Source organism: Geotrypetes seraphini, chromosome 12, assembly GCF_902459505.1.
Source record: "Geotrypetes seraphini chromosome 12, aGeoSer1.1, whole genome shotgun sequence".
Lineage (NCBI taxonomy): Eukaryota > Metazoa > Chordata > Amphibia > Gymnophiona > Dermophiidae > Geotrypetes > Geotrypetes seraphini.
The window spans coordinates 46,253,390-46,276,169 of record NC_047095.1 but is presented as its reverse complement, the minus strand read 5'-3'; the positions used below and the strand labels follow the sequence as shown (position 1 = coordinate 46,276,169).

The 22,780-nt window shown below is 44.1% G+C and overlaps 1 long non-coding RNA gene across 2 annotated transcripts in view; it reads right to left on the bottom strand.

The window, feature by feature from the left end:
• Positions 1 to 16,022: 16,022 nt before the first annotated feature.
• LOC117346637 overlaps positions 16,023 to 22,780 on the bottom strand; it is a 62,427-nt gene continuing 55,669 nt past the window's right edge. For both annotated transcript variants that reach the window (XR_004536644.1, XR_004536643.1), the window contains exons 2-3: positions 20,578 to 20,739; positions 16,023 to 16,205 (exon numbers count right to left, since the gene is read on the bottom strand). This is a non-coding gene — a long non-coding RNA (uncharacterized LOC117346637). The remainder of the gene's footprint in view (positions 16,206 to 20,577; positions 20,740 to 22,780) is intronic.

The following is a 22,780-nucleotide window of genomic DNA, read 5'->3' as shown; positions in this document are numbered from 1 at the left end:
TTTATATTTAAAAACACGTGTACAGTATGTGCTTGTCATTTTAGGAGGCAACGTTAATAAAGACTGATCAGGGTCAGTATGGTACCTATAGTTAACAACTTTACAAGTCTTTTTTTTGCAACAGAGCAAGCTTGACTATAGCATTATAGTACAAATGGGAAAAAAAGAGTCAGATTACAGATTTGCCATTTGACCTAGTTCTTAGTTGCAGGCTTCTTGGTCATTCTTGGCTTAGTAATTAAATCACTGTATATATTATGGGACTTTGAAGTTTCCATCAGTTGCATAGCTAAATAACTGAAGGACTTGGAATCCATGTGAGAAAAAAGTAAGAAGGTGAAGGTGATATGTATACCGCTTATACATTTTTTTTTTTAAACATTTAAATTTCTCCAAAATTCTATTGCTCAACGGTTCCCCCTTTCTGCAGCTATTCCTATCTCTCTTCTTTTCTACCTTTCAAAGTCCTTAGATCAATGTAGTCTTGTTAGAATGTTTATTTTCTTATTTTTTCTTCCATTTCTATTTCTTACTTTTATTACTCAACTAATTGTTATTTTTCCAGGTACTTCAGTTAGATTGTGAGCCTTCGGGACAGTAAGGGAATTTCATAGTACCTATTCTTTATTTATTTATCTTATTTTTATTGTATCCTTTAATGTTTATTTCTCTGTTAACCTATATTACTTATAATTTCAATGCACCCTATTGTCTATTTTCTGTAAACCGCTTAGAATCCTAATCGGAGTTTAGCGGTATATAAGAAATAAATTACATTACATTTAAGCAGTGAACAGCAAATAGTGGTCAGGCACTCTGTTTCCCTATTTGTCATGCGCACAACACTACACTCAATATATATGCCAAAAATCCTAGAATAGTAACAACAAAGAGGCACAACCAGTCACAACAGGGTTTGGATGGGGGACGCCCAGAATAAACTACAGTCCTAACCTGAAACAACTCCACTTAAGAAGTAAAGGGCGCTCTCAGTGTGAACCATCAGCAATGGGAGCAGAAGCTCCGATACTTCACTTCTGGGTTGAGGCAGGAAGCCTCCACCGCCACACCATCATTGAGCCCCCTATGTGTGTATAATAAGAAACACCTGCAATAAAGCCCTAAATAAATAATACAATCTAAGCAACCCCGTGAGCAAATCAAACTCGAACGGTGGAATTACAAACTGAGCGACCCCCACACAAACCCTGCCAGCCGAAACCCGCCAAGCTGAAAATAAAGCAATATCAAAAAATACTCAAATTCAATCAAAAATAATACTTATCTGAACCAAACTACCACAATTGAAAACGCCAGGAGCCAAAGTTCAACCACGCTGGTTTCGGGGAGGAGCCCTTCTTCAGGAACCTAGCCCCCGACCACAAACCAAAAAGCAAAGAAAAAAATGCCAAAATGCGGAGCGGGACGGCTGGAGGGAGGGGTATCCGAGCGGGAGAGCACTCACGCCTAAAAGGAGGACCAGGATACACGTCACACACAAACCAACCAATCATACAGGACGCACAACGCGTCATCAATCACTCACACAGGGGCGGGAAAAAGAAGCCCCAATGCTACAGAAGGGGAACGGTAAAACCCGTACAGTGCTAGAAACCCGACAATGCTGGAGAACACCCAGCGCAGGAAACCTACAAGATGACACGGCACCCAGAAAAAATGGAATGGAACCCTATATGATGGTGTTCCATTCCACACTTTCATTAAGACCGTGGGGAGAAACAGCTTGAAGTTGGAAAATCCAATATTGTTCCCTAAGGTTTAAATGAAATTGTTTGTCCCCCCTGAAATCCCAGGGAATTTGCTCAAGCACAAACCACACCAGATCAGTAAACTGATGACCAGCTTCCAAACAATGAGGCACCAGAGGGGCAGATAAAGATGCCGTTCTGATACGACTCCTGTGTTCTTGTAGTCTTATTCTAATCTTTCTGCTAGTGCGCCCCACATAATGTAACGCGCAAGGACAGATGATGATATATACCACCCAAGCAGAATCACAGGACGTTTGAGATCTAAGATGGTAAGTGCGCTGAGTCCGGGGGTGTTGCCATTGAGAGATAGATAGAGAAGACGCACACATATCACAATGGCCGCACGGACCATGCCTCCCCCCGGTGACTGCTCGGCTTTTAGTGGATAACAATTCCTTCAAATTTTTGGGACGGGAGAAAGCTATGCAAGGAGCCTGATTGAAAATGGCATGATGATCCAAAACATGCCAATGCTTTCTCACGATACCGGCTACCTGGTGGGCTTGGTCGGAAAATGAAATAACACACACCTGCTGTTCCATAGGCGGCCTGATAGCAGGAGCCCGCAGAAGCTCAGGATTGGCATAACGCGCTCTGCGATAGGCTCTCTTGATGGTCCAATCTGGATAGCCGCGTGCCCTAAAGCGCTGTGATAACAACTTGGCCTGGGTCCTAAACTCCCCTAAGGAGGAGCAAATTCGGCGGATCCTAAGAAATTGCCCCACAGGCAACGATTGGCGCAGCCTGACTGGATGACAGCTGGTGTAGTGTAAATATGAGGTACGATCGGTAACTTTCCGAAAGACCGTTGTAACCAAACGCCCACCAGACTTGCTGACCATAGTGTCCAGGTAAGTGACCCTGGCTCCATCCACCGTAGCGGTGAACTTCAGGTGTCTGTCAAGAGTGTTCAGCCAGGTAAGGAATTCATCAAATCTGGCCTTAGTGCCTGTCCAAACCAGGAACACATCATCAATGTACCGGAGCCATGTACCAATATCCGACATCCACGTAGATGGATATAACAGCTGTTCTTCAAAATTCGTAACGTAGAGGTTGGCCACACTGGGGGCCATGGCCGTCCCCATGGCTACCCCGTGAGTCTGCAGATAAAACTCCCCTCGTACTTCAAAGAAGTTCCGCTGTAAAACCAACGTGGCTAGTTGCATCAAAAAAGCCTTGGTTATGCGATGATGAAAGAGACCTTCAGATAACTGTTGTTCCACAATCTTCAAGGCCTCGATCTGAGGGATATTGCAATATAGGGCTTCCAAGTCCATCGTAACCAGAAGGTCAGTGTGTTGAACCTGGATGGACTCAATTTTATTCAAAAAATTGGTGGTGTCAAGTACAAAGGAACGTGCCTGAGCAACCCTGGGTTTCAAAAAATGATCGACCATTTTGGACAGGGGCTCAAGAATGGTCCCACGGAGGGAGACGATCGGTCTGCCCGGAGGATTGGAAAGGGTTTTATGAATTTTGGGTACCGTGTAAAAGCGAGGGCTGCGACTGGGAGGTTGGGATAAATATCTGGCTTCGGATTGAGTGATAATGTTGTCAAGTACCGCCCCCTGGACCAAAGTCACTATTTCCATACGCAAACCGGGAGAGGGGTCCCTCTCCAGTTTGGTATACCAGTCAACGTTGGAAATATGAGTCGCCACCTGGGCTCCATATTGGGCAGTGGACTGAACCACCACCGCCCCGCCCTTATCGGCGGGTTTGATGTCCAAGTCAGGGGCGTTCTTCAGAGCCTCCAGAGCAAGCCGTTGAGCCTTAGTGATGTTCACATAATGATGGGTAGAACGTGCGTTCGGGAGCTGGTCAATATCACGTAAAACCAGGTCCCGAAACACTTTAATGTGAGCATCAATGGGACCCGGGGGGATCCAATGAGATTTAACCCTAAAAAGGGAATCATCCCGGGATCCTTCTTGGGTGGAAAAAAACAGCTTGATCTGGAGGCCCCGGACAAACCGTGCCATATCCCTGTGTACGGTAAACAGATCTAAAGCGGTGGTGGGAACGAACGAAAGCCCCTTCTCCAATAATTGAGTCTGTGCTTCAGAAAGGGGAACCCCTGATATGTTGACCACTAGGGACCCCTCGCTACCTGCGAGCGAGTCACTGGAATGTTTTGCGCTGTGTTGCGGTCCGGGTAGCCCCTGCGGCCCCGGGACCGTCTTCTTGGGCCTCTTCTGGATCCGCGGCCTAAAAAATGTGCTGACCCCATGTAGGAACTACGTCCGCTGGAATCGCTATTGGAGGAACTATCCTCCGTCGGGTAAGTGGGATAAGTGTTAACCTGCTGTATTGCAGTGGAAGACCCCTGGGGCTGCATCCATGCATACACATACCCGGATGCGTAGTCCTCTGCATCCCTGTGAAATTTATTGATTTTACCCTGTTTAATCTTGCTGCGATACTGTTCATGAAATGCCTGTAAATCAGGCAAACATTGGGCGAATAGTGGAGATGTGATGGGATCAGCGGTTAATTTGGTCTGTATCTCAACACTTTGTACCTGAACCTCTTGAGATACTTCCTGGATGGTATCAATCAACAACACCATCAGATCCAAAGAGCACTTGTTGAGTATTGCAGCCCATTTATGGAGGAAGGGGTCCCTATTGGTGAACATACCAGGGGGTTTGTGAACCCGCAAACCCCGAGGGATGTAGTGGTTCTTGATATACTCCACCAAGGACATGCTGTGTAAATCCAACTTAATTAACTCTTTTTGTAAATTAGACCATATGTTCTTATTGGCCACAAAATCCGGCGCATATGTATTCATCTGGTGGTCTGCCTGAAACAAAGAAGTTTTGGTAGTGCATGACGTCACCTGGTCCGCCGAAAAGCAAAGAGTGCGCTGCCATTCGGGCAACTCCATAGAGTGAGACTAATAATACGCACAACACTACACTCAATATATATGCCAAAAATCCTAAAATAGTAACAACAAAGAGGCACAACCAGTCACAACAGGGTTTGGATGGGGGACGCCCAGAATAAACTACAGTCCTAACCTGAAACAACTCCACTTAAGAAGTAAAGGGCGCTCTCAGTGTGAACCATCAGCAATGGGAGCAGAAGCTCCGATACTTCACTTCTGGGTTGAGGCAGGAAGCCTCCACCGCCACACCATCATTGAGCCCCCTATGTGTGTATAATAAGAAACACCTGCAATAAAGCCCTAAATAAATAATACAATCTAAGCAACCCCGTGAGCAAATCAAACTCGAACGGTGGAATTACAAACTGAGCGACCCCCACACAAACCCTGCCAGCCGAAACCCGCCAAGCTGAAAATAAAGCAATATCAAAAAATACTCAAATTCAATCAAAAATAATACTTATCTGAACCAAACTACCACAATTGAAAACGCCAGGAGCCAAAGTTCAACCACGCTGGTTTCGGGGAGGAGCCCTTCTTCAGGAACCTAGCCCCCGACCACAAACCAAAAAGCAAAGAAAAAAATGCCAAAATGCGGAGCGGGACGGCTGGAGGGAGGGGTATCCGAGCGGGAGAGCACTCACGCCTAAAAGGAGGACCAGGATACACGTCACACACAAACCAACCAATCATACAGGACGCACAACGCGTCATCAATCACTCACACAGGGGCGGGAAAAAGAAGCCCCAATGCTACAGAAGGGGAACGGTAAAACCCGTACAGTGCTAGAAACCCGACAATGCTGGAGAACACCCAGCGCAGGAAACCTACAAGATGACACGGCACCCAGAAAAAATGGAATGGAACCCTATATGATGGTGTTCTCCAGCATTGTCGGGTTTCTAGCACTGTACGGGTTTTACCGTTCCCCTTCTGTAGCATTGGGGCTTCTTTTTCCCGCCCCTGTGTGAGTGATTGATGACGCGTTGTGCGTCCTGTATGATTGGTTGGTTTGTGTGTGACGTGTATCCTGGTCCTCCTTTTAGGCGTGAGTGCTCTCCCGCTCGGATACCCCTCCCTCCAGCCGTCCCGCTCCGCATTTTGGCATTTTTTTCTTTGCTTTTTGGTTTGTGGTCGGGGGCTAGGTTCCTGAAGAAGGGCTCCTCCCCGAAACCAGCGTGGTTGAACTTTGGCTCCTGGCGTTTTCAATTGTGGTAGTTTGGTTCAGATAAGTATTATTTTTGATTGAATTTGAGTATTTTTTGATATTGCTTTATTTTCAGCTTGGCGGGTTTCGGCTGGCAGGGTTTGTGTGGGGGTCGCTCAGTTTGTAATTCCACCGTTCGAGTTTGATTTGCTCACGGGGTTGCTTAGATTGTATTATTTATTTAGGGCTTTATTGCAGGTGTTTCTTATTATACACACATAGGGGGCTCAATGATGGTGTGGCGGTGGAGGCTTCCTGCCTCAACCCAGAAGTGAAGTATCGGAGCTTCTGCTCCCATTGCTGATGGTTCACACTGAGAGCGCCCTTTACTTCTTAAGTGGAGTTGTTTCAGGTTAGGACTGTAGTTTATTCTGGGCGTCCCCCATCCAAACCCTGTTGTGACTGGTTGTGCCTCTTTGTTGTCCCTATTTGTCATAGCAAGCTCACAATTAACTGTGGTACCTGGAGCAATGGAAGGTTAGGTAATTTAACCATGTTTTTCAGGCGCAGAACTGGTTTAGGGAGGCCCGAACAGCTGTTCAGGACTTTTTTTCTTTTTTAATGGCGCAGATGTGTGGGTGTTACACATGCACAATATCTGTCCCCATTTTAAAAAATGCAAGCCCCCCCCCCCCATGACAGAGAATGAGTTGTCACAGGATAGTGTGGGGTCTGGTTCAATCAATCAATCTATAGAGACAAGGAAGATCTTGAATTAAAACAATTATCAGAAAAGCCAAGAATATAATTAGAAATTACAGAAAAACATGGTCAAGTCACAAAGAGGCATCCCTGGAGAAAGTCAGCCGGTGTCGGAGATTAGGGCAGGAAATCAGCTGAGGCAGGCACTGCATGGAAATTGAAGTGCGCATGCACCCGCTCAAACTCAGGGGCGGAAAATTTCATGGCGACACAGAGAGAGTGGTTGATCATTGGAACAAGCTTCCAGTGCAGGTGATTGAGGCAGACAGCGTGCCAGACTTTAAGAATAAATGGGATACCCATGTGGGATCCCTACGAGGGTCAAGATAAGAAAATTGGGTCATTAGGGCATAGACAGGGGGTGGGTAAGCAGAGTGGGCAGACTTGGTGGGCTGTAGCCCTTTTCTGCCGTCATCTTCTATGTTTCTATGTTTCTATATATATACTTCAATTTCCGTGCTTCTGTGCAGTGCCTGCTTCAGCTGATTTCCTGCCCCGATCTCAGACGCCGGCTGACTTTCTGCCTTCTGACTATGCTGCTGCTGCCGGGACACCTCTTCTCACCCCTGGACCAGCAGCAGCCGCGGTTTCATCAAACAGCCACGGGACATTTGCTAGGCCGGCCCACTTCGATAATGTGAGGCAGGCCGGCCTAGAAAAAGCCCCGAGGCTGCCCGGCCTAGCGGATGCTGGACAGGGAGCAGGGAAAGGAGAAAGGGGTACTACTGGACAGGGGGAGGTACAAGGAAGGGAGAAGGACTACTGCTGGACAGGGGGAACAGGGAAGGGGTGCTGTTGGACATGGGGGGGGGGGAGACAAAGATAAAAAGACGGGCAAGGGGTATGGAGAAAGACAGGAGAGAAAGACATATGGGGGGGCGGGGTCAGGGAGAGAGACAGAAAGAAAGAAATGCCTAAGTCTACACATCTATTCTAGCACCTGTTAATGTAATGGGCTAAAAAAACTAGTGTGTGTGTGTGTGTGGCAGCTTCATGAAAGGTAGGTGAGCTCCTTTATAATGCCTAATGCCACTTCTGGCGTTAAGCACGCCTACAGTGGCAGGCATCCGTAGGTGGAATATTGCAGCCATTTTGGAGGTGCTCTTAGGTGCCTCGATTTTTTAAAAATTGAGTTTTAATTGGTGCAGCCAATTAGTGTGCCAATTAAACCAAATTAAGTTAGGCAGCGGTAGGGTACCTACCACTCACTAACTTCGGGTATCATTTTTAGAATCGGGCCCATATTGTATAAAGACCCTGGCTTGTCTAATGATTCACATTTCCAAGTCTTATCACCCCCTTTGTTGTTCACCAGAGCACTATGATGACAGGCCAGCAGATGGCATCATGCAATAGAAAAAAATGTAACCTGAGCATTATAAAATATTTTTCTCTCACATGAAGAAACTCTTGTACAGAGGTAATTGAGCAATTGTCAAGTACAATTTTCCCTCCCTGTTCAGGCTCTAAAGTGACTGACTGGAAAGTACTCTACTAAACACACTCCATCCTGGCTTGATTAACATAGCACTCCAGAACTTTGATGTGCTATATTCTTCCTCTGTAAAATCATTCAACATTTTATAATACTCTAGGTTATTTTGCTTGTTTTTCACTTTTAAATGCCACTAGTTTCAAAATAAGGTGCGTACTGCAAAATGTACAGTCGACTCCACCTAAGTGCACATCGGTTAAGCGTACGCTTCGGTTGTCTGCACCTGACCACCATGGTCCTTTTTTTTTTTAACATTAGTCAATGGACGTAAAACTCCAGATATTTGCAATTCTGATAAGCACACAATCCACTTATGTGCACTGATGTCATAGGTCCCACCTCTATTTTCACATTATGTTCACTCTGGTTAAAAGCAATCGCGTTCTGATGTGGATGAGCCATGTGTCTAGGTCTGGCCAAATGTTCAAACTTTCGGAACTGTACCATGGCATCATGTGGACTAAAATTATTGTCTTTGGCTGAATGTGTCAATATCTTAAAGAGACTTGACCAAAGGGAGAGTCGGGTCTCTATTGTAAAACATTACAGCGTTCATTCTAGCCAGATTTCTCAGATTTACAAAAAAAAAAAAAAAAAGCAAGCGATATTGGAAAAACTGGCAAAACAGCAATCCTACCAGAAAATGGAAAAGAATTGGTAAGGCTGAGTTTGTGAGAAAAATGACATTGCTCGACTCTCTTCATCGGCGATTTCGAAATTGTTATCAACGGGCGAGCTTCGTTCACGTATCTGATGAGACAACTGAAGCTGACACTTCATCCATTGAACTCCCAGTTGGACTCTCATCACAAGAGTTTGAGCTGTATGTCGCCTTTGACAACGATGTGCCCACATCATCGGATAGCACTAATTCCGATATCTGTACAGTCATAAAGGACACTGCAGACAACCAAGAGTCTGAGGTCGGAGATATTGCTGCTGTCATCATTACTAACAAACCACCTGCAGAGATTGTTTCCTTCTCGGATGCGCTGAAGTCCCTACACACGCTGTGTTATCTGGAGATAAATGGCTGTCATGATATGGACAGTTTTACAGCATCAGTAGTCAGATACACAGCCTGAATCATGCAACGTGCGTGTAGAAAACAATGACTGAATATTCAGTACAATGTTGGTTTAAAAAATGTTTACAGTGTATTGCATTAGATGGAACAGTGCTGTTTCTATAAGTGAACCATACTACATTGTATTCCGTGTGTTTTTGGTTGAATAAAAGTTTTATTGCATTTCACTACAGCGTACTGTGATTTTTTTTTCATGACTAAAAAGTGGTACTCCAATTAAGCGCGCACTCTGTTTTTAAGTGCACGTGGCGATCCGGTCCGAAGGGCTTGCACTTAAGCAGAGTCGACTGTAGACAAAAATTAAACTGAAACCCCAAGAAACCACACTCTGGGGCTCATAATCAAAACTTAAACACATCTAAAAACCTGCCCAAGTCTGCACTTGGATGACCTAAAAGACAGGTTATCCAAGTGTCGATAATCAAACCGACTTTCTGGACATGCTGCGGGACTTTTATGCAGCTAAATGCCACTGTACACCCAGAGCTGAAAGGGACGTATCTGGAGGAGGAATTAGGGCAGGATGGGGGCTGACCTAGACTTAGTCGTCCTGCAAGGATAATTGGATGTTTTATCAGACATCATGGATGAAACTTAGACATTGCAAGTTGGACGATGTAAAATCAGGTATAAGTGCCAAAAAGGTATCCAAAGTGACCAGAGACAAGTACACACCTGTCTCCAGAATATCAGCATCTGGTATAGGAAAGCCTAGTAGAACTACACATAGGTGTCTTAAATAGCCTGGGGGTGGGGTGGGCTAGTAAATCATAAAGAGGAGGACCTAGGCCAATAAGCCACTCTAACCACTACATTTAAGGTGGAACATGTGCACCCACCAAACACCCCCAAAATCCTATTCTACTGCTATATAGGTGCCACCTGCAGCCATAAGGGTTATTGGGGTTGTAGACAGGTGGGTATATTGGGTTGGGGGTGTTATGCCTATGGCCAGGGGGTAACTGAAACTCAACATAATACGTGATATGTCTCCTCAAGTCTGCTTATCTGACCTCCTTGACCTGGATGTTGCCAAAACAACATCAAAAGGACAAACAACATCAAAAGGACAGTAAAACCAGATGGAAAGCTGGTTTCTGCAACAAGTCTGCTTATCTGATATCCTGACCTCCTTTACTTGGGTGTTGCCAAAACAACATCAAAAGGACAAACAACATCAAAAGGACAGTAAAACCAGATGGAAAGCTGGTTTCTGCAACAAGTCTGCTTATCTGATATCCTGACCTCCTTGACCTGGGTATTGCCAAAACAACATCAAAAGACCAGGACCAGGTGTGCCTGAATAGTAGTAAAGGATGCTGGTTACTGCAGGACCAGCTGTTTAGCTATGAACTCAGCAAGCTTTCACCCTTTATAAGGACGGAACTCTGCCCCTAACATTAGAATCCAAGACGTCTAAAGGGACAGTCTCCCGTGTCCACCCACCTATCAATTGTAGGGATTCCCAATTGTGAAGGCTGGTCATTGCCTGGGATTACGGTGAAGCTATTTTATTCTTATATTCATATATATATATATATTAAAGGGTTATTGTTTATGCTTTTATATTGTCTGTGTGCTTTTCTGAGTGTCACTGATCATCCCATCTAGCAGAAATAAGTGGCGGAACAGGGGGGGGCTCATTATAACCTATAATGGAGTTCTGGTGAGATGTTTATCTGGCACCCTTTCTGAGAAGTTCACAGCAGTGCCCTTTAAGGTGCCCCACTGCTCTGTTGCCATGTCTGGATGGCCAGTCCATTACAAGATTGGTCCCGCCCACGTCCAAATGGTCTTGTTCTGAGTGTTTGGGACTTGGGATGAAATTGTGCTCAAAAATGAGGTATTAAAATAGACATCCTGGCAGTCTGGATAAACAATAACCTGGATGTTCAGATAGACAATTTTTGAAAAAAAAAAAAAATTTTTAGATGTATTTTTTGAAAATGAGCATTTTCCCATTGCCAATTTTGGGCATCTAGCACCATATGTCCAATTCAGACTTGGACGTATGTTTTGATTATGCCCCTCCACGTATATAGTGCAATACTAAAGAAAGTGAAACTGTGGTGCATTTCTCTCTGTGGTGTGCAAAATATGAAAACAGCAGATATAAATTTCAAAAACTGGAACATTCCTATCAACGACATTAAAAATTAATAAAATTATAACAAATAGGCCCTCCTTTTACTAAGCCGTAGTAGAGGTTTCTACCATGGCAAGGGGTGCTAAATGCTTCCACGCTGCTCTGAGCCGTGTTGGAGCATTTAGCACGCCAAGACCTGGAAGAAACCTCTATCGCAGGGGATAGAAAACAAACTGATACCTTTTCATTGGACTAGCTTAATACATTTTTTTTTTTAAATTAGCTTTAGGAAACCCAAATCTCCTTCCTCAAGTCAGAGTATACAATAAATCCTCCCAGATTTCTATACATGGTGCCCAAAATTGGGAACCGATCCAAGGTTGCAACCAGCTCAATTGACTAACAAGCCAAATGGTGCCAATAATTGAGTGCTACTTGTTACTAATTGACACCATTTGGATTTGGGTGCACACCTTACTCTGCACCATATGTATAACAATATATGGTCAAATCACATAAGTTGCAACCCCAAAGGGGGCGTGGCCATGGGAGATACATTGGTGGGTCAGGGGCGTTCCTAAAGATTGCACATAGAGTTATAGAATACTGGAGCTAGGTGCCCAAATTGGGCACCTGGAATTGCACCTAGTTTCAGCAGGCATGAAACCCAAATTTGCTGTCATCTACTGTATTAACTATATTGCTCAAATACTGGTTTTGTCGCTGAGCCCAGAATAGTGCAGGACCCCAAGGAATCCCTTATCACTGAGGACCTGTTTTACGAAGCCGGGATTTAAAGGACTTTGGAGCAGTGCCAGATGCTAGCTTGGCTTTGTAAAAGGGAGGTTGGGGGGGGGGGGTAATCATTTATTAGAAGCTGTAGAGAAAGTGCAGTGCTGTGTACCCTCTATGTCATAATCTCTGGAAATTTATTTGACCCTGATGTAGGCATTTTTGCTGCAGCCTGGCTAAGGTGGGTCATCTCTGCAATACTTGGGATCTAGCTAGGTACTTGGAAACATGGTTGGGCACTGTTGGAAACAGGATACTGGGCTTGATGGGTCTGTCCCAATATGGCAGTTCTTATGTTCTTATGTAAAGACCTTTAGGCCTCTATTCTATAAATGGGCGCTATATGTTAGATGCATAACTTAAGTGACAAAGCTGTTTAAAATAAAAAATGTAGGTACCTAGAGGCGCCTGGATAATGTTTACAGTGGTGCCTAAGGATGCCTAAGATCGAAGAAGGCATGGCTAATGCCAGAAATGACCTTGGGTATCCTTAGGTGCCACTGTAGATACGATTCACGTCACACATAGGTGCCAGAAATGTAGGCCTCAAACCCCGGCCTACGTTTCCGGCTCCTACGTTTGAAGTAGCCGTAATTCTACAAACGACACCGTTGCGCGATTGACACACAGTTGGCAGCTGTCTTTTAGGCGACCGCCAATACCAGCGCCGTTTGTAGAATCCAGCTCTTAGTGAAAACGTTTGGTTGTCCTTCCTTCTAGCCACTTCTGTGGTTCTTGTGTCTTGTGTACACCAATGTCCTGCTCGTGGATGGTAAAAGCTTTAATGCTGAGTTACTGGTCCAGAAGGTCAACCTTGAAGTACATACGAACAGTTAAAATGTAGCATATTTATTGATTTCCCCTTATATAGACTATAAAAGACGGAGAAAAAGGGGGGGGAGGGAGGAAAGGCATGAAAGAATTGTGCAGAAATTCAGCTGAACAGAAATCAGTTTGTGGGAATGAAATGTCAAGATTTCAAACGTGGAAATTTTCCTGCTTATACTTTAGAAGATGAATGCTTTTTCGCACAGTACTTAATAAGCGGTAGTTCATATTTGAGCTTGCTGTGCTCTTATGAAATTAAATCGACTACTATCGGAGATGTTACCAAGACAATGGATAAACAATGTGTTCGCAGGAATAGCAGAGGCGGACGAGAGTGCCGGTGCCTCATCAGCATGCATAAGGTAAGAGCGTCCGAGCTATATACTCCAGTCTTCCTTTAGTCCTAGATAAATAGGCTCTTCTAAACGGATATTTGCTAACCTATGCAATATGATGGTTTTATATATTTAACTCTACTTGGCATTTAAACTGTAACAAAAATGAAAGTAAAAAAACATTCCACATATCTTTAAAAACTCAGAACTTAAAATCCAAATGTTCCGTAAAAATTATACATCAAAAATTATTCATAACAAAACTGTAAAAGCCTCCGTCAAATCGTACTCGTCACATTTTAAACAGTACATGAAAGAGCTACAGTGAAATAGTGCTCCTGTAGCTGGAGCTGTAAAGGGAATTTATTCTGTAGAAGTGGTGCATATGCCCTCTTTCTAGTTGAAACCAATCTTGCTCTATATAGCCCCGGAAGTGAGGACAACTGTAAGTTACATCTCGGTGACCAAAAAGATGTATCTGATTTTGATATTTATTTATGTTTCTGGTTAATTTAGCAAACCAGTCGCATAAATAACCCCCTTTTTTCAAAACTACAAAAGCGTTTTTTAGCGACGGCTGGCACGCTGAATGTTCTGCATGGCTCCCGACGCTCAGAGTTTCTATGAGTGTCGGGAGCAGCGCAGAGCATTCAGCGCACTGGTCTGCGCTATAAACCGCTTTTGTGGTTTTGTGAATGGGGGGGTAAATGTAGCAGATGAAGTTCAACGTTGAGAAATGTAAAGTATTGCATTGTGGGAAGCAGAAACCCGAGGTACAACTATACGATGGGAGGGATGTTATTGAGTGAGAGTACCCAAGAAAGGGACTTGGGGGTAATGGTAGACATGACAATGAAGCCGACGGTACAGTGCGCAGCGGCCGCTAAGAAGGCAAACAGAATGCTAGGCATAATCAAGAAGGGTATTACAATCAGAACGAAATAAGTTATCCTGCCGTTGTATCGGGCGATGGTGCGTCCGCATCTGGAGTACTGCGTCCAATATTGGTCGCCATACCTTAAGAAGGACATGGCGTTACTCGAGAGGGTTCAGAGGAGAGCGACTTGTCTGATAAAGGGGATGGAAAACCTTTCATATGCTGAGAGATTGGAGAAACTGGGTCTCTTTTCCCTGGAGAAGAGGACACTTAGAGGGGATATGATAGAGATTTACAAGATCATGAAGGGCGTAGAGAGAGTAGAAAGGGAAAGATTCTTCAAACTTTCGAAAAATAAAAAAACAAGAGGGCATTCGGAAAAGTTGAAAGGGGACAGATTCAAAACAAATGCTAGGAAGTTCTTTACCCAACGTGTGGTGGACACCTGGAATGTTCTTCCAGAGGGCATAATAGGGCAGAGTACGGTACTGGGGTTTAAGAAAGGATTGGACAATTTCCTGCTGGAAAAGGGGATAGAGGGGTATAGATAGAGGATTACTGCACAAGTCCTGAACCTGTTGAGCCGCCGCGTGAGCAGACTGCTGGGCACGATGGACCTCGGGTCTGACCCTGCGGAGGCATTGCTTATGTTCTTATGTAGCTGGTGTACGTCTACAATGTAGTGATTTTAGAAAGGGAATATACACATTTTACTTTCCACTGTAAAATCATCCATTGCGCACGCAATAGTAGAGACGGGCATACATGCATATTGATGCCTGCTCAGGAGCAGGGTATGTTGATCGAGTTTGCAGCATATATTTTGCAGTTTGCAAACTACGGGGAAAATTCTGTAACAGGGCACCACCTAAATTGCTGTTCACGATGCCTTAATTTTAAGCCGATTCGATTAAGTGGGCACCTACTTCTCTTTATACAGTAGAATCGTAGTGGCAGAAAACACATCTACATTTAGGGCCAGATTCTGTAACTGGTGCCTAAAAAATAGAGAAAGTTAGGTGCCTATTACATGTCAATCACACTTAGGCGCCCAATACAGAATCACACCTAACTTAAAACTTAGGCACCTAAAAAGTAGACCAGGGTTTTAAAGGCCTAAGTTATAGGTGCCTAAGTCCTTTAAAGAATCGTGCCTAGTGGCGCCTAAGTCTTTCTCCACCCCTAAACATACCTACTTTGCTGTTAGGCGCCTCTAGGCGCTATGCGATAGGTGCCTATCTCTTGTAGAATCGCACATTTCTCCCAAATTTCATTTTTTTTTTCACTTACAAGCTTGTTAAAGCTCATTATTGAAGCCAATTTACTAATTGACCCCCTCTTTAACTAAGGTGCGCTAATCGATTTAGCACGCGCTACATGCTAATGCGCCTTAGTAAAAGGACCCCTAAGTTAGGTGCCTAATTTTAGACGCCGTTTATAGAATTTCCCTGTTAAGGCCAGGGCAGGATTAACCAGTAGGCCCAGTAGGCAGGTGCCTAGGGCCCAAAATGGTCAGGGGGGCCTGATGAAGGAGGGCATCAACATTGTTTTTTCCAAACTGTGATGAATCCCTCCAGCATCGATCGGCAATGCGGGCCCCCCCCCCCAATCGGCAATGCGCCCCCCCTCCCATCGATGGAAAGTAAGACAAGCAAGCAACGCGGGTAAGAAAGGCAACGGGAACTGTAATTTTGCAAGTGGTGCTGCTTTCCCAAAGCTTCCCTCTGACGCAGCTTCCTGTTTCCACCTGGGCGCATGGTGGGGTGGGGCGGGGCAGGGGAGCCCAGTGTACTTGTGTGCCTAGGGGCCCTCGACGAATTAATCCTGCCCTGGTTAAGGCACAATCGCTCACACCAGCCCCATAGTTAGTGTAAATCCTTGTAATTAGATGCAAGGCAAACAAAATGACATTACATTTCTAGACCGTAAAACCTCACAGATCGATGCAGTTCACAAAAATAGAAAGAAGCAGAGACCACAAGTTGCTTCCACTCGGGATATAAAATTCATGAAAAAGTCCTCCCAATGTCTTGGAACATAAAGTCTTTATTTGTGTTCTCACACAGTCCAAGCAAAGGCTCGATTCGAAGAAATGACTCCACGCGGCCAGGTGCCTTCTTCAGGAGACTGTGAACAAACATTAAAATCAAATATAATAACCCATTATGTAAATACAAATATGACAAACTAAACTCATTAAGAATATAAGAACACACAAAATGTATAATCTCCTGCTTTTTGGGTACATGCTGGGTTTGAAGAGGGGGGTACCTCGGTGCCATGATCACACAACATTTTGAATCATATGAACATATTATATGTTGTGCATTCTCATATAATTTGATAATATAAAATATAAGCTAAAATATGCATAACAAACGGTGTGCTAAAATCATAAATAAACTCAGAAAATACAAATACTTGCTCAAGTTTCAAATTTATTAAAGTTTGATATAAACGCAGTGTCAAAATATTTTCGATGCGTATAACAATCACATTTTTTTTGGGGGGGGGACAAAGTAAAACAATTTATACAAGTAAACATACAATCTATGTACACAATTAATGGTGAACTACAATTTTTTTTAAGAAAATAGAAGAACATTTAAGGAAAAAACATCAGGAGGGTAATTGAATATGTTTTACAAATAAGGCTAGGCCTAAAAGTGAAAGGGAGAAGTTGTGACCTATATATAGATCTGGTTAAATTTAAGTATTTGAGCCCGAGATTGTTGATAAAAGAGTTAACCTGTCTGTGACTCAAATGCATCTTTAAATAGGTAGCTTTTTAATGTGCTTTTAAATTTTTCTAGAGAGGTTTCACCGTGCAGATAAATTGGTAACGTGTTCTAAAGCTGGGGTGCTATGATTGAAAAAAATTGTAGCTCTTCTGGTGCCTATTTTCAAAGAAGGGATACTTAGCAAATGCTGTTCTGTTGATCTTAAAGATCTGGTTGAAGAGTATGGTATCAAATAACGATGTAGAACTATTGGTATGTTGGTTTGTTGGATTTTGAAGGCTATTAATGCAATTTTATAGATTATTCTGTGTGAAATTGGTAGCCAGTGTGCTTTTCGTAGAAGAGTAGTGACATGATCGTATTTTTTGGAGTTTGTAATAATTTTTATTGCTGTATTTTGTATAATTTGTAACCTTATTTCTTTCTGAGTTATGCCATGGTACAATGTATTGCAGTAGTCCAGCCTGGAAATAACCAAAGAATGAATTAGAACATTAAGTGCTTTTGGTTCTAAGACTTTGGATAAGGATCTAATGAGACGTAGTTTATAAAAACAGTTTTAAACTACAGAACTAATCTGATCATGTTATCTATAGCAGCATCACTTTTTTATTTTTATTTACTTGCTACATATTTTATAATAAACTCAGCAATATCCAATTACAACTATCAACGTAAAATTACAAAGAGGAAAATAGTAATTCAATGATTTAGTCCACATCATCTGGCTGGCAGTACCTTCCTTTAGCAAAGTAATTTAATAGCAGCATCATATTAAATGCAAGATAAGAATAGGATAAAACAGAAATTGTTGACCATGTCCAAGACCTGATTTTGGCAGATCGGCAAATATCGACTAAAACAATTGCTATGACATTACAGATATCCAGGGAATGTGTTGGGTATACAATCCACGAGCATCGGGGTATGCGGAAGCTGTCAGCCAAGTGGGTGCCCAAATGTTTGAATGCTGATGAGAAACTGCATTGAGTGGACAGTTCCAAGTTGATTCTGCAGCATTTTCAGCAAGCTGCTGCCAAGTTTTTGGAATGACTAGTTGCTGTTGATGAAACATGGTTAGACCACTATGATCCTGAGACAAAACGGTCCATACAATGGCAGCACTCAGATTCTCCATGGCCAAGGAAATTCATAAGAACATAAGAATTGCCGTCGCTGGGTCAGCCCCTAGGTCAAAAACCAGTGCCCTGAGACCAGCCCTACCTGCGTACGTTCCGGTTCAGTAGGAGCTTTGTCTTGAATCTCTGGAGGGTGTTTTCCCCTATGACAGACTCCGGAAGAGCGTTCCAGATTTCCACCACTCTCTGGGTGAAGAAGAACTTCCTTACGTTCGTACGGAATCTATCCCCTTTCAACTTTAGAGAGTGCCCTCTCGTTCTCCCTACCTTGGAGAGGGTGAACAACCTGTCCTTATCTACTAAGTCTATTCCCTTCAGTATCTTGAATGTTTCGATCATGTCCCCTCTCAATCTCTCTGTTCCAGGGAGAAGAAGCTCAGTTTCTCTCAGTTTCTCTCAGTTGTACGGCAACTCCTCCAGCCCCTTAACTATTTTAGTCGCTCTTCTCTGGACCTTTTCGAGTAGTACCGTGACCCAAAAGTCAGCAGGAAAGGTCATGGCCAAAGTGTTTTGGGATCAGGAAGGTGTTGTAATGACTATCTTCCACGGGGCCAAACAGTTAATGCAGAATACAACTGTAACTTGCTGTGCTGATTAAATAAAAATGGAGAGGGCAGCTGCGGAAAGGAGTTCTCATTTTGCAAGAAAATGCACCTGCTCACAAGGCTGGCAAAATGATGGGAAGTTTTGACGCAGTTGAGGTTTCAGTGAACAGAACAACTATCTTGCTCCATCTGACTATTTTCTGTTTCCAAACCTTAAAAAGAGTTTTTGAAAGGGTGACATTTTTTTTTTGAGTGATTCGGAGGTGATTGCAGTAGCGGAGCAATATTTCAGTGTTACACTTCAGACACGATGTGCCAAGTGCATTGAACTTAGGGGTGAATATGTGGAATAACTTGTAAGTTTTATGGCTCCAAATCATTCCCTTCTTGGTTGGGCTGATAAGTTTTTTCAGCAGCCCCTTGTATAATGAAATAATCACTGATGTATTTATTCATCTGTTCCTGGAATTCTTCATAAAATTGTTCAGTTACCTCATTTTCCCCTTCTTCAGGACCATTACTCCAATTATAGTCAAGGGGACTCGAGCGATTTTATTTCAATGATGCCTGCTGTATGGCTTATGAAAGCATAATGTTTTATTCGTGGAGGGGAGGGGTCATCTCTCATCTATTAAGATAGAACCTCCACAGTATACACCAATATTTTGATTCGCTTATCTAAACACTGCTATCTTCTGCTGCAGCTTGGAAATTTTCTCCTCAACCTCTAATCATGGCTATGGTAATTTTGTTTTTCTTCAGGTGCTTTTGTGAATTCTTTCAGTCCAAGACTTCTAATCTTCCAGATTTCAATTTATTCCTTAATCCCCAGTCCTCAATTTTTCCTCAACACTTGTAAAAAAAAAAAACACCCCAAAAAAACCCCTTCCTATTTATTTCTATTTTTGAAATCTCATGAGTAAATTAATTTTTAAATGAAGACATTAGTAGCCTGCACCACACCCTCTAGCTTGTGGTCTGTTCTTTGCCTGGCTTTAATATAGGCAGTTGGAAATTCACCCCCACCCCTTTCATTTCTCCCTTCCTCCCTTTTAACCCCACCAATAATAATGCACCAGACATAGAGCCACTGGGTTTAAATTAGGCTGCAGCTTTATTTGTAAAAACTACACCCAAGCCAGCATCTTGTACATGACTCAGCCCTGGGTTCCGCCTTCTCCCCATATGCACACCTTAGGTTTCCAGATCCCATCCTCCATGGAATGAGAGACCAGACTGGTCACTAACCCAGCATGGCTAACCCCAGCTCCGCTAGAACCTCAACACTGTCTAATGTCGGTCCCCTTACCATCCCTTCTATGAACCCCTCCTAGAGAAGCCCAAGGAGTGATAACACCTGCCAGATTGGCTACCATCAACCAACACTGCCCCCCCACAGTGCCAGCAGTGCTCCTGGATGAGCTTCCCTCTTGTGTTCACTAGAATTCTTCTCCCACTAGCTTTGGCTTTCCTCCTCCCATATATGATCACAAACAGAATAAACTGTTTGGGTGTGTGAGAGGAGGATTGCACTGGAACCAGCAGCAAGGAATGTGGCATGAGGCTTCCTTTGACTGCTTTCATATCCACAGGCATGTTCAGGTCCCACACTCCTCCCTTGTCCAATCAGCAAGTGTAGGATTCAAAACTGACCACATAATTACCCTCATGCGCATCCTTCCTTCCCCCTCCCCCAGTCGACCTTTCCTGAGGATATCTAGAATGGGGAAGGAAGAGGGTTTTACCCCATAATCATGTTAATATCAGTCGGTCAGACTGACCGGCCAGCCTCCTATCTAACATAGGCACTCAGGATTTCACCATCCTTACATCCCCCTCCCCCCCCAACAAATACACAACTAGACACAAAGCCTCTGTTTTTTGTATTTTTGTAAAGACATACACCCAAGCCAGCATCTAGTATGCAACCCAGCCCTGGGTCCTTCTTCTCTCTCTCCCCCCCCCACCTCAGTTTTCCTGTCTCGTCACCCAAGGAGTGAGAGAACAAGTCACAACCTCAAAAAGTCTTTCTAGATCCATCTTTCAAGAGGGTCCCAAGGGGTGATATGCTCACCAATATGGCTGCACCCCTGCAGCATCACTGGTATTCCTGGACTAGCTTCCCTTTCGTGTGCACCCGAATCTCCTCTCCTATTGGCTCATGTGTTCATCTCATGCCACGCCACTTTATTTATGTCATCTGTTTACAGACCCAGCACTCTATTGCTTCCTGCACCTGTATGAAATAATTATGATATCAGTGTGAGATAAATGCATACCATTCATACGGAGCAACACTTTCTGCCTGTTCCGCCCTTCTCCTCCCCTCACCTTCCAGCCAATTATGGTGCAACCTGATCCCACCATGCCCTGTGAGCTATGTTTCTATTTACTGATCTTTTCAGTTCTCCTTTTCAACAAAGACTCTTGCACATATTTAGGCCTAGATATGATGTCTTCACATCTGGTACCTAATGAGTTAACCTGACAACGTTTTCCCTTGTCATTCCCCATTGCATGAACAACTACCGCTTGAGAGACTTGCTGATCTGCCTGCAGGCTCTAATTAGGGATCAGCTGTCCTCGGAACATGCCTCAGAGTCCCATCGGCACTAATGCAAGGAGAGGCCCATTGAGCCTTATCGCCCTTTTAGATGACTGAAAGGTGAAGGAAGGGCCCACGACCTAGACCAGTCACCTTCCAGCATCTTGCATATACAAATGAGAGGAAAAAACCAGTTATCGTTTGCTCTTCCTATTCCATTGCTCATATGGATATATCTCCTGATGTGCTAAATGACAGGAGAAAGAAAACTGGATTCTGCAGCCCTGCTGCCTCGGTACAGAATGAGTGCATCCCATACTCGCTGGTATTGAACCCAATTATGCCTAATGCCAGTCTTAGCAGCCCCAGGAACTTCCAACCCCCAAGCAGATGCCTGACTGTGCCCATTCATTTCTGATTAGGCAAGTTGTCAATCCAATCTTTTGACGTTGTATAACCTCCCCTATTTCCTATGGATCCATTTTTGGCTACTGTACCTTCAAGTATAGGTTCTGATCTTAATATGCTCCTAGAATAGCACTCTAAAATCCACTACCAGATCCTGTACTCGCAGCACCCCATAGAATCCCACTAAAAATGCTGCCCTAAATAGGCAAGACTCAGATTCTGAAAAGCAGACACCCTCAGGCAAACCAGAACCTCGGCAAATATTGTGTTATTGGTTGCTATCTGTCGAGGTCACAACTGTGCCCATGGTGCCAGAACCTTCAGACCACAAACTGCCAGTTGAGTTGCCCTAGGCCAAGGGTAGGCAATTCCGGTCCTCAAAAGCTGGAGCCAGGTCAGGTTTTCAGGATAGCCACCATGAATATGTACGAGATGGATTTGCATGCACTGCCTCCTTGAGATGCAAATCTATCTCGTGCATATTTATTGTGGCTATCCTGAAAACCTGACCTGGCTCTGGATCTCGAGGACTGGAATTGCCTACCCCTGCCCTAGGCTATAACCACCTGAAAGAAGAAAAAGCACACTATGTCTGAAGTCACTGCCTTAAGCAACCTGGGCCTTAGACCCCTCCCCCATTGCCGGGGGATATCGGTGGAGGGGGGGAGTGAGTTGCTTCATGGCAGGAGAGAGTGGGCATCTCTCCCACTGTCGGGGGGGGGTTGCTTGGTGGCAGGAAGAATTGGGCAGCTCTCCTACTGCTGGGGGTTGCTTGGTGGTATGGGAGTGGGCATCTCTCCCACTGCCGGGGGGGGGGGGGGTGTCAGGGGTTTGCTTGATGACAGGAGGGAGTGGGAATCTCTCCCACTGCCTGGAGGGGTGTTGGGGGGGGAGAGGAAAATTGCTTGGTGGCAGCAGCAGGAGGGAGTGGACATCCCTCCTGCCAATATTCGATTTTGGGGGCTTTTTAAATTTTTTATTTGTGTGTTTATTCTGCGCTTGAATTAATAACCATTACCAGCAATTGGCACATGCAAATTTAGCGACCCTTTGCGACTCTCCGTCAACCTCATTTGCATGTACATTTTTTAAAAGAATGACTTGCCTTGTGAAATCATTACAGTATTAACCACGATAGTGGCCCGTTGGATTTTACCACCAACATTTGAGAATCTTTCCCTAAGTGTATAGCCCTTGATGGAGACTGCCCAACTTTGTAGGATAGGCTGAGAAATTTTCAGCTGCACTTTGTATATGCCATTGGGCCTGATGGGCATTGTTGCTTATTTTTGCTGGGGGGTAGGGGCGAGTTTGTATATATATT